Here is a 12654-nt window from a genome sequence, read left to right on the forward strand (position 1 = left end):
GAAGGGTCTGTTGTGTAATGTCTGTTGTGTATGATCTGTTGTGAAGGGTCTGTTGTGAAGGGTCTGTTGGGAAGGATCTGTTGTGTAATATCTGTTGTGAAAGGTTTGTTGTGAAGGGTCTGTTGTGAAGGATCTGTTGTGTAAGATCTGTTGTGAAAAGTCTGTTGTGAAGGGTGTCAAGTATTTCAAACATGCCAAAGTTTCCTTTCCTCAACTCTGTGTCACAGATCTAGTTTCATCAGAAAACTCTTCAGCTCATCAACAAAGTCAGCGACAGCAACATGAGCCCCTTGGAAAGGACTTCTTGCAAATATTTAGATGAGTAAATACTTCACCAATATAGACAAAAATGAGTACCCATTCTCAAGTCGATTGTGATGAGGACAGGTAGGGACAGGCATTAAATAGGCAAGAGAGAGCTGAGGAGGAAAGTCAGGCTCTCTTCTGCCATGTGAGGGATTCTAATCATCCCATTGATTGGTCTTCTTCCAAAATAATCTTTCCTGCCTCTACTCTACACAGACGCCGTCTTGTAGAATCGGCTCTTATTAACAATGTACCCAACATGAACTTGAGTCCTGGCTTTGTTGCTGTGGACTCTTCCCTTTCACAGTATATACTCAAATGCTCTAATCTTTCTAACAAACGTGACTTAACATAAGCTTTCCCCCTTCCATTTCTTTCTTTCTTTTTCCCTTTCTTTCTCTCTTCTCCCTTTTTCTGTTCATTGTCTTCTACGCTCCCTTGCTATCCTCTTCTTATTCCTATTACTATCTCCTTCGGTGGTTATAATAGGAGCTGCCTCGTATGGGCCAATAGGCCTGCTGCAGTTCTCATTACTACTATCCCCTACACCTGACTTTCCTCCTCAGCTCTCTCTTGCCTATTTAATGCCTGTCCCTACCTGTCCTCATCACAATCGACTTGAGAATGGTCCAGGACGGACCGAAACGTCGTCGTCCCTTCAATTTCTAGTGTGTGGTCTGGTCAACATACTTCAGCCACGTTATTGTGACTCATCGCCTGCAATGAGTACCCATCCTTGGGTCACTCAACTCTGTATGCTGCATCTTGGCACTCCGGCTGAAGAACCCTATCATCTCGCTCGTCTTGTAGTTGAAAAACTCTTCTGAGATCATTTCTAAGGGATAACTGGAACTTCTGGGTGCTGCAAGAATGTTTGGTGATCAGAATCTAAATCTGAGATCAGAAGTCACATCCGCCTTGTACTGAGAACACTTGCCAGTGCGAAGTTGACCATCTTTACTGTAGTATCAGTCTCTTACTTTAGTGCAATAGGTAGTGTCTTAGAAGCTAAAGCTTGTCTATGTATCATGCAGTGTAAATGATTTTCAATTTTAATATTTAGAATTCTTGTTTTAACTTCCGATTGACCGCCTAGCACGGCAGGAGCTCCATCTGTCGTGTAGCCTCATAAATAATTACACTATAGTCTGTTTCTTTCACCCTGATGCACCTGTTACCAGCAGTAAATAGGTACCTGGGAGTTAGACAGGTGCTTCCTGGGGGGGGTGTAACAAAAAGGAGGCCTGGTCGAGGACCGGGCCGCGGGGACGCTAATCCCCGAAATCATCTCAAGATAGATACCCCCCCCCCCCACCACGGGTATGTTGCTCTATGTACCCTTGGGTATGTTGCTCTATGTAACCGCGGGTATGTTGCTATATGTATCCTTCTGCCCCTGGGTCTCTCGCCCACCTCTACCGCCTCGCTCTCCTTCTCTCTCTCTCTCTCTCTCTCTCTCTCTCTCTCTGAGAGAAAACTGCTAACTAACAGTACGAAAAATTCATACCTTATTTTAAAAAATGAAAACAGCAGGGGGGTCGCCATAGAGGCCGATTTTCCACTGGGGCCACTAGGGCCGACCCCCAACTTGCATATAACAGTTACATACCCTCCCTGTATCATCTTTAAAACTAGTGTCAGGCTAGCCCCAAGTATCTGTCCTCCTACTACTCTGGACAGATAGACAGACAGACAGAGACAAACAACAGGTAAACACATATTCTATTTTATAGATATAGCTAGACATAGTCCAATACAATAAAACGTAAATATTGAGCTTGATCAGACTCTGGGAAGAAGACACAACAGACATGAATTTTCCTTCGAAAATCTTGACATTTTCGCTTCTAAAATCTCACCAGATGAAGAGACCAGGCTGAACAGTGTGAGACTGAGAGGCCGGTGCCTTCCTGGCCTGGCTGAGAGTGGCAGCGTGAGGCATGGGTACGTCTGGCCTGGCTGAGAGTGGCGGCGTGAGGCATGGGTACGTCTGGCCTGGCTGAGAGTGGCGGCGTGAGGCATGGGTACGCCTGGCCTGGCTGAGAGTGGCGGCGTGAGGCATGGGTACGCCTGGCCTGGCTGAGAGTGGCGGCGTGAGGCATGGGTACGCCTGGCCTGGCTGAGAGTGGCGGCGTGAGGCATGGGTACGTCTGGCCTGGCTGAGAGTGGCGGCGTGAGGCGTGGGTACGTCTGGCCTGGCTGAGAGTGGCGGCGTGAGGCATGGGTACGTCTGGCCTGGCTGAGAGTGGCGGCGTGAGGCATGGGTACGCCTGGCCTGGCTGAGAGTGGCGGCGTGAGGCATGGGTACGCCTGGCCTGGCTGAGAGTGGCGGCGTGAGGCATGGGTACGTCTGGCCTGGCTGAGAGTGGCGGCGTGAGGCATGGGTACGCCTGGCCTGGCTGAGAGTGGCGGCGTGAGGCATGGGTACGCCTGGCCTGGCTGAGAGTGGCGGCGTGAGGCATGGGTACGTCTGGCCTGGCTGAGAGTCGCGGCGTGAGGCATGGGTACGTCTGGCCTGGCTGAGAGTCGCGGCGTGAGGCATGGGTACGTCTGCCTGGCTGAAAGTGGCGGCGTGAGGCATGGGTACGTCTGGCCTGGCTGAGAGTGGTGGCGTGAGGTATGGGTACGCCTGGCCTGGCTGAAAGTGGCGGCGTGAGGCATGGGTACGTCTGGCCTGGCTGAGAGTGGCGGCGTGAGGTATGGGTACGCCTGGCCTGGCTGAGAGTGGTGGCGTGAGGCATGGGTACGTCTGGCATGGCTGAGAGTGGCGGCGTGAGGCATGGATACGTCTGGCCTGGCTGAGAGTGGCGGCGTGAGGCATGGGTACGTCTGGCCTGGCTGAGAGTGGCGGCGTGAGGTATGGGTACGTCTGGCATGGCTGAGAGTGGCGGCGTGAGGCATGGGTACGTCTGGCCTGGCTGAGAGTGGCGGCGTGAGGCATGGGTACGTCTGGCCTGGCTGAGAGTGGCGGCGTGAGGCATGGGTACGTCTGGCCTGGCTGAGAGTGGCGGCGTGAGGCATGGGTACGTCTGGCCTGGCTGAGAGTGGCGGCGTGAGGCGTGGGTACGTCTGGCCTGGCTGAGAGTGGCGGCGTGAGGCATGGGTACGTCTGGCCTGGCTGAGAGTGGCGGCGTGAGGCATGGGTACGTCTGGCCTGGCTGAGAGTGGCGGCGTGAGGCATGGGTACGTCTGGCCTGGCTGAGAGTGGCGGCGTGAGGCATGGGTACGTCTGGCCTGGCTGAGAGTGGCGGCGTGAGGCATGGGTACGTCTGGCCTGGCTGAGAGTGGCGGCGTGAGGCATGGATACGTCCTGCCGAGGTGATCACGAAGCACTTACAAGCGCCATGAAGGACTCTCACACCACCTTAGCCGCTAGCGATGGCCCGAGGAGCGCGCTGGTGCCCGCCCGTTGGCCGGTGTGTTTATACCGACTTTTGGTGGGAAATATGTTGCGGTTGGCAGGGGACTAAGAGCAGTGTTGCCTGGTTACAGCTCTTTGGTTGGGAGGCCGGATGTGCTCACCAGGTGGGGCCGGATGCTCGGGTCCTGCTCAGCTGGTAAAGTCTGCGTTATAGCGTCATAGAGGCAACGGTAGAATGTCCCGTTCGAGGCAGCTACACTTTATTTCCACCCGAAATCATTTTCAAGAAATAAACTTATTTATTTGCACCAATCTTCTCTCTGCCATTTATATGTAAGTGTTGTCATATTTTGTTTATACAGTTGAGATTAGTAACATGGTTAGAGTAGTGATATAGTTAGACTGAAGTAGTGATATGGTTTGGAGCAGTGATATGGTTAAAATAGAGCAGTGATAAGGTTAAAATAGAGCAGTGATATGGTTAGAGAAAAAAAGCTTTATGAAGGTCTCAGGAATGCTCTCAATAAGATGCCTCAACACGAACACTCGCCCGCGGTTACTGAGGCGGCTGCACTCGTAACTCTGGTGAAACTAAAGCAGAAAACCTCATTAATGTTCCGGAAACAGATCTTCCGCTCTCAAAATGGCAGAAATGGCTTTAGAAACACTTGCAAAATTGTCACTATCAAACAGTATTGTTCAGGGGACATTCAGCGACATGCCGTGGATATCATAGATCGATTTGTGCAGGAGATAAAGTCTGCAGAATTTAGCTTATTTTTTAATGAAATTTGATGAATCGGTTGCTGTTGCATCGTGTTGCTAGATGCTGGAATTTGCAAGATTTTACTCAGATTCATTTTAGAAAAGGTTCTCTTCCGCTGTTTTGAAACAACTACCAAGGCCTCAAATATTTGGGGAAACGTTTCATCTCTACTTGAATGGAAAACTCTTCACCAGGGTAATATATGTGTGGAGGCTGTACAGGAGGAGCACCAGCTGTCTGGGGACTAAATCTGTATATCAAGTATAGTGTAAAGAAACGAGCACCAAAAGTGAGAGGCATTCACTCTATGATCCAGCGTCAGGCACTGCTGGCCTCAAAAACATTTCCAGCGCCACTTGGAAAAGTTGTGGATCAAACATTTCAAACTGTCAAAGGAGGAACTCTCAACTCGTGACGCTTCAAGCAATTACGCATAGACATGGATTCAGGGCAATCATTTCATTCTTTTCAACAGAGATGCTCGCTGGCTGCCGAGTGGAAATGTGTCCGAGTGAGTAGTAGAGCTTAGAGATGAGCTCAAATTATTTTATGCGGTTCAAGCTGATTGAACTTCAGCCAATAATTTGTTTGTCTGGTTGGATGATGAGTGGATCCCGTGTCTTGCCTATTTAGCGGCTGAATAAACTGAGTCTTCAAATTCAAGGATGGAATACAAACCAATTCAATTTATTGTTCCTCTGAAAGCTTTCACGAGTAAGCTGGAAAATTGGAAGAGAAAGGTCCGGATTAAAAACTTTGCAAAGTTTGAGAAATTGTCAGCAGTTGTTGTTGTTGTTGGTGAGGACCAAGTGCTTCCAGTATTTGCCCCAAAAAATCTCAGCATTTCGCAGCATTGGAAAATTAATTCAACCGATATTTTTCTGAACTCAGTGTTGAGGATTTAGTGCGAAATCTATTCAAATCGTCAATTGGAAATTTTGGCATGATTGTCTTATCAATTTCTGGAGCTGAAGATTAATTCGGGATCAAGAAAGATGTTCAGGGAGAAATCAGTCACAGATTTTGGGTCCTTGGTGTACTTTCCTTCCTAAAAGTGAACACAAATTGAGAGTCAAGCGTTTCAATCCTTTTACAAGTGATAACAAGACAATGAAGTAGACTGGAGGTACCCTATCCAGGCTGTGTCCTCTTTTATGTAAATTTAGGACATTTAGGTAAATAAGTCTTTAACTTGAAACACGAGAAAAGTGCTTAGTTTACACCAGAAGAAAGTCCTTCATCTGTGCATTGTAAAGAGGGATTAAGCTTACCACTGTTGATAAGTCTTCAGCTTACTAGTGTAGAGAGGTCTTTATAGCTTGAACTGAAGATAGCGTTTATCTCTATCAATACCTCTCAAACTGATTTAAAAATAACTACGACGCTCAGAGCAAGTTTGTGCTTACGGAAGGTTAATGGAGAATAATTGAATTGTTTCATAACACAAAACCTCACCCACAAGCCTTGGGCCAGATTCACGAAGTAGTTACGCAAGCATTTTCGAACCTTTACATCTTTTCTCAATTTTTGGCGGCTTTGTTTACAATTATTAAACAGTTAATGAGCTCCGAAGAACCAAGAGGCTGTTTATAACAATAACAACAGTTGATTGGGAAGTTTTCATGCTTGTAAACTGTTTAATAAATGTAACCAAAGCTGTCAGAGATTGAGGAAAGATGTACACGTTCGTAAGTACTTGTGTAACTGATTCGTGAATCTGGCCCCTGGTCAAGAATGTTCATCCATGACCAGAACTTCACAACCACACTCACAAGCCTGGTCAAGAGTGTACAACCATGGCCAGAACTTCACAACCACACTCACAAGCATGGTCAAGAGCGTACAACCATGGCCAGAACTTCACAACCACACCCACAAGCCTGGTCAAGAGCGTACAACCATGGCTGGGACTTCACAACAGCAATAAGCTCACAGAAGAATCATCTGCTCCTTCAACACCATAATAACTAACACTAACAATGGCTTGGTCACTGCTCATACCAACTCAGTAGACCAACACTAAATCAATGATATTAACATGAATGGAATCAAAATAATAACTAACAATCTTACGGATCATGATGAATATTTGATATACTGATGTATAATTATGAGAACAAAAACTGGTATTATATATATGTTTCACACTGAAAATATTATAGAGTTATTTTTTTTTGGAGTCAATATGTTGTGGAGAGCAGATCACTAATGCTGAAAAAAGAGACCAAGATTCTGTCTACATCTGATCAGGATGGTAAGCAAGTAATAGTATTGACCGACACGAACCTGTACTGGAGTCAGTACAAGTGTGTGGTATTGACCACCATCACCACAGCCAGAAATAGGACAGATTGTTGCTAATTGCAACCCGCTGCACACCCCAAGTCCCTCAACACCAAATTTGCTTAATGGCCGCCAGAAAACTAAACCCGGTGGCACAATACGAAGCCAACAATCATGTCATTAATGCTTCACTGACCAACTGCATGGAAATTGCAGATTATTTTTTTTTTTTTTTTAATAATAATTATTATTGGCAGGAATAGCTGGTGTGAGGGCTTAGTGAAGGTGGTTATTGTGTGAAGTTATGGCTCATTAACCTGTGTGTCGTTATTGTTATGTTATTGTTGGGTTAATTTATGGCATTAGGTTAGTGGTGTGTTTTATGGGGGTCAGTTCCACTCTTGTGTGTAGGCCGCGTCCACACGTGGTGCAGGTCACGTCCACACACGTGGTGCAGGCCACGTCCCCACGTGGTGCAGGCCACGTCCACACGTGGTGCAGGCCGCGGTTGTTCAACGTCCTCCCAGCAAGCATAAAAAATATTGCTGGAACAACCGTGGACATTTTCAAGAGGAAACTAGATTTATTCCTCCAAGGAGTGCCGGACCAACCGGGCTGTGGTGGGTATGTGGGCCTGCGGGCCGCTCCAAGCAACAGCCTGGTGGACCAAACTCTCACAAGTCGAGCCTGGCCTCGGGCCGGGCTTGGGGAGTAGAAGAACTCCCAGAACCCCATCAACCAGGTATCAACCAGGCCACGTCCACACGTGATGCAGGCTACGTTCACACGTGATGCAGGCCGCGTCCACACGTAGTGTAGGCCACGTCCACACGTGGTGTAGGCCGCGTCCACACGTGGTGCAGGTCACGTCCACACACGTGGTGCAGGCCACGTCCCCACGTGGTGCAGGCCACGTCCACACGTGGTGCAGGCCACGTCCACACGTGATGCAGGCTACGTTCACACGTGATGCAGGCCGCGTCCACACGTAGTGTAGGCCGCGTCCACATGTGGTGCAGGCCGCGTCCACACGTGGTGCAGGCCGCATCCACACGTAGTGTAGGCCGCGTCCACACGTGGTGCAGGCCGCGTCCACACGTGGTGCAGGCCGCGTCCACACGTGGTGCAGGCCACGTCCACACACGTGATGCAGGCCACGTCCACACACGTGATGCAGGCCACGTCCACACACGTGATGCAGGCCACGTCCACACACGTGGTGCAGGCCACGTCCACACGTGATGCAGGCCACGTCCACACGTGATGCAGGCCACGTCCACACGTGATGCAGGCCACGTCCACACACGTGATGCAGGCCACGTCCACACGTGATGCAGGCCACGTCCACACACGTGATGCAGGCCACGTCCACACGTGATGCAGGCCACGTCCACACACGTGATGCAGGCCACGTCCACACACGTGGTGCAGGCCACGTCCACACGTGATGCAGGCCACGTCCACACGTGACGCAGGCCACGTCCACACACGTGATGCAGGCCACGTCCACACGTGATGCAGGCCACGTCCACACGTGGTGCAGGCCACGTCCCCACGTGATGCAGGCCACGTCCACACACGTGATGCAGGCCACGTCCACACGTGATGCAGGCCACGTCCACACGTGGTGCAGGCCACGTCCCCACGTGATGCAGGCCACGTCCACACACGTGATGCAGGCCACGTCCACACACGTGATGCAGGCCACGTCCACACGTGATGCAGGCCACGTCCACACGTGGTGTAGGCCACGTCCACACACGTGGTGCAGGCCACGTCCACACACGTGATGCAGGCCACGTCCACACACGTGATGCAGGCCACGTCCACACGTGGTGCAGGCCACGTCCACACGTGGTGCAGGCCACGTCCACACGTGGTGCAGGCCACGTCCACACGTGGTGCAGGCCACGTCCACACGTGGTGCAGGCCACGTCCACACGTGGTGCAGGCCACGTCCACACGTGGTGCAGGCCACGTCCACACGTGGTGCAGGCCACGTCCACACGTGGTGCAGGCCACGTCCACACGTGGTGCAGGCCACGTCCACACGTGGTGCAGGCCACGTCCACACGTGGTGCAGGCCACGTCCACACGTGACACAGTGCCGTATAAGGTCAACATTTACCATAACGACCCGGGATATTAAAGCATAAAGGGAACACAGAAATACTGCTGCTTGAGACAAGACTTTTGGTTGTCCTTATATACACCCCGTCGAGACTCTCCACTAACCCCCCCCCCATCTCCCTCTAAACCCTTCTCTACAACCTATAATAATTATAAACTGTGTCTATCACTCTGGTGTGATAGACACACTTAGCAATGAAACAACAATTATTAGTAAGATCAAGATTCTCCAACGACCAAGACACAATAAGCAACAGTTGAAGGTGAACTACCAAACAGAGGCGGATACACAAGGACCGTTGGCATATACCAAGCTGTTCCTCTTTATATGCGGCCTCAACCACTCGTGTATTGGTCTATTCACACCTTAAAACAATGCAGTGGTTCCGGATCCTATTCGTTACCAGGCAACGTAGGCCAGGAATCGCTAACGCAATTTTCCGAAGCATTATTTACTCCAGATCTCTTATGAATATAACCTATAAATATTAGATCCATTCGCTTTGAGAAAATAAGTAGGAGCAGTGATGAGGATTCGAACCTATGCGCTTGGCGCAGGCACACACGCCCCCGACAACTAGGCCACGACACGGTCAAAAAGGATGGCAACCTGGAGTTCTACTGAACACACGAGGGTTCCTGAGGCTTCCACTGATGCCGGATTTTCACACAACCCGCCCCCTTCCTCATGCCCTCTGGCTCTGTCATCTAGGAGTGTTCCACCTGTGACGCTTCTCTTTCAGTACACAGAGAGTAATCACACTAAGGTGATGTGTGAGTGATTACTCTCTGTATGAGTGATTACTCTCTTTGTGAGTGATTACTCTCTGTATGAGTGATTACTCTCTTTGTGAGTGATTACTCTGTGTGAGTGATTACTCTCTGTGTGAGTGATTACTCTATGTGTGAGTGATTACTCTCTGTGTGAGTGATTACTCTATGTGTGAGTGATTACTCTGTGTGAGTGATTACTCTATGTGTGAGTGATTACTCTCTGTGTGAGTGATTATTCTATGTGTGAGTGATTACTGTCTGTATGAGTGATTACTCTCTGTGTGAGTGATTACTCTCTGTGTGAGTGATTACTCTCTGTGTGAGTGATTACTCTGTGTGAGTGATTACTGTCTGTATGAGTGATTACTCTCTGTGTGAGTGATTACTGTCTGTATGAGTGATTACTCTCTGTGTGAGTGATTACTCTCTGTGTGAGTGATTACTCTCTGTGTGAGTGATTACTCTGTGTGAGTGATTACTGTCTGTATGAGTGATTACTCTCTGTGTGAGTGATTACTCTCTGTGTGAGTGATTACTCTCTGTGTGAGTGATTACTCTGTGTGAGTGATTACTGTCTGTATGAGTGATTACTCTCTGTGTGAGTGATTACTCTCTGTGTGAGTGATTACTCTCTGTGTGAGTGATTACTCTCTGTGTGAGTGATTACTCTCTGTGTGAGTGATTACTCTCTGTGTGAGTGATTACTCTGTGTGAGTGATTACTGTCTGTATGAGTGATTACTCTCTGTGTGAGTGATTACTCTCTGTGTGAGTGATTACTCTCTGTGTGAGTGATTACTCTCTGTGTGAGTGATTACTCTCTGTATGAGTGATTACTCTCTGTGTGAGTGATTACTCTCTGTGTGAGTGATTACTCTCTGTGTGAGTGATTACTCTGTGTGAGTGATTACTGTCTGTATGAGTGATTACTCTCTGTGTGAGTGATTACTCTCTGTATGAGTGATTACTCTCTGTGTGAGTGATTACTCTCTGTGTGAGTGATTACTCTCTGTGTGAGTGATTACTCTCTGTGTGTGAGTGATTACTCTCTGTATGAGTGATTACTCTCTGTGTGAGTGATTACTCTCTGTGTGAGTGATTACTCTCTGTGTGAGTGATTACTCTGTGTGAGTGATTACTGTCTGTATGAGTGATTACTCTCTGTGTGAGTGATTACTCTCTGTGTGAGTGATTACTCTCTGTGTGTGAGTGATTACTCTCTGTATGAGTGATTACTCTCTGTGTGAGTGATTACTCTCTGTGTGAGTGATTACTCTCTGTGTGAGTGATTACTCTGTGTGAGTGATTACTGTCTGTATGAGTGATTACTCTCTGTGTGAGTGATTACTCTCTGTGTGAGTGATTACTCTCTGTGTGAGTGATTACTCTCTGTGTGTGAGTGATTACTCTCTGTATGAGTGATTACTCTCTGTGTGAGTGATTACTCTCTGTGTGAGTGATTACTCTCTGTGTGAGTGATTACTCTGTGTGAGTGATTACTGTCTGTATGAGTGATTACTCTCTGTGTGAGTGATTACTCTCTGTGTGAGTGATTACTCTCTGTGTGTGAGTGATTACTCTATGTGTGAGTGATTACTCTCTGTGTGAGTGATTACTCTCTGTGTGAGTGATTACTCTCTGTATGAGTGATTACTCTCTGTGTGAGTGATTACTCTCTGTGTGAGTGATAACTCTCTGTGTGAGTGATTACTCTGTGTGAGTGATTACTGTCTGTATGAGTGATTACTCTCTGTGTGAGTGATTACTCTCTGTGTGAGTGATTACTCTGTGTGAGTGATTACTGTCTGTATGAGTGATTACTCTCTGTGTGAGTGATTACTCTCTGTGTGAGTGATTACTCTCTGTGTGAGTGATTACTCTCTGTGTGAGTGATTACTCTCTGTGTGAGTGATTACTCTCTGTGTGAGTGATTACTCTCTGTGTGTGAGTGATTACTCTCTCTGTGTGAGTGATTACTCTGTGTGTGAGGGATTACTCTCTGTGTGAGTGATTACTCTCTGTGTGAGTGATTACTCTGTGTAAGTGATTACTCTGTGTGTTAGTGATTACTCTGTGTGAGTGATTACTCTCTGTGTGTGAGTGATTACTCTCTGTGTGAGTGATTACTCTGTGTGAGTGATTACTCTGTGTGTGTGATTACTCTGTGTGTGAGTGATTACTCTCTGTGTAATCGTTCGCATGTTGCCACAGCGGTGCAAGATGCATGGCTGTGACAACTTCACCTCCCTGCAGGCACTGAGGCTGGTGATGTGAGTGCTCTCACTCCACTTGTGTCAGTGTTCACTACATCTCTCTCATGGGACAACATTATCACCTGGTAACTTCCTCCGTCACCGGAGGCTCCAGCAGGAACCTGGAGCATCACATAGCTGGAGAAATAGATTTGATATATATGGTCTACATTTGTGTGTGTACCATATTGGGGGAGGGGGCCGGACAAACTACAGGCTTCCTGTACCCGTAGAGGACACTGGAAATTACGATCCTCAGGTAAATTCCTGCAAATTATTATTTATATATAGTAGAGGACGCCATCTTTTCTCAAATAAAAAATTCAAACACAAGATGTCACCAGTATATATATACATATACATATATATATATATATATATATATATATATATATATATATATATATATATATATATATATATATATATATATATATATATATATATATATATATATATATATATGCGAACAAGCCTGAATGGTCCCCAGGACAATATGCAACTGAAAACTCACACCCCAGAAGTGACTCGAACCCATACTCCCAGAAGCAACGCAACTGGTATGTACAAGACGCCTTAATCCACTTGACCATCACGACCGGACATAATGAGGTGATAGCCGAGGCTATTTGAACCACCCCACCGCCGGCACTCGGATAGTTATCTTGGGCATAGCATTTTACCAAATCACCTCATTCTTTGGCTTGTTCGCATTTGTGTTCCTCACGTGTGCCCCAAAGAATGAGGTGATTTGGTAAAATGCTATGCCCAAGATAACTATCC

This window comes from Procambarus clarkii, chromosome 3 (assembly GCF_040958095.1).
Source record: "Procambarus clarkii isolate CNS0578487 chromosome 3, FALCON_Pclarkii_2.0, whole genome shotgun sequence".
NCBI lineage: Eukaryota > Metazoa > Arthropoda > Malacostraca > Decapoda > Cambaridae > Procambarus > Procambarus clarkii.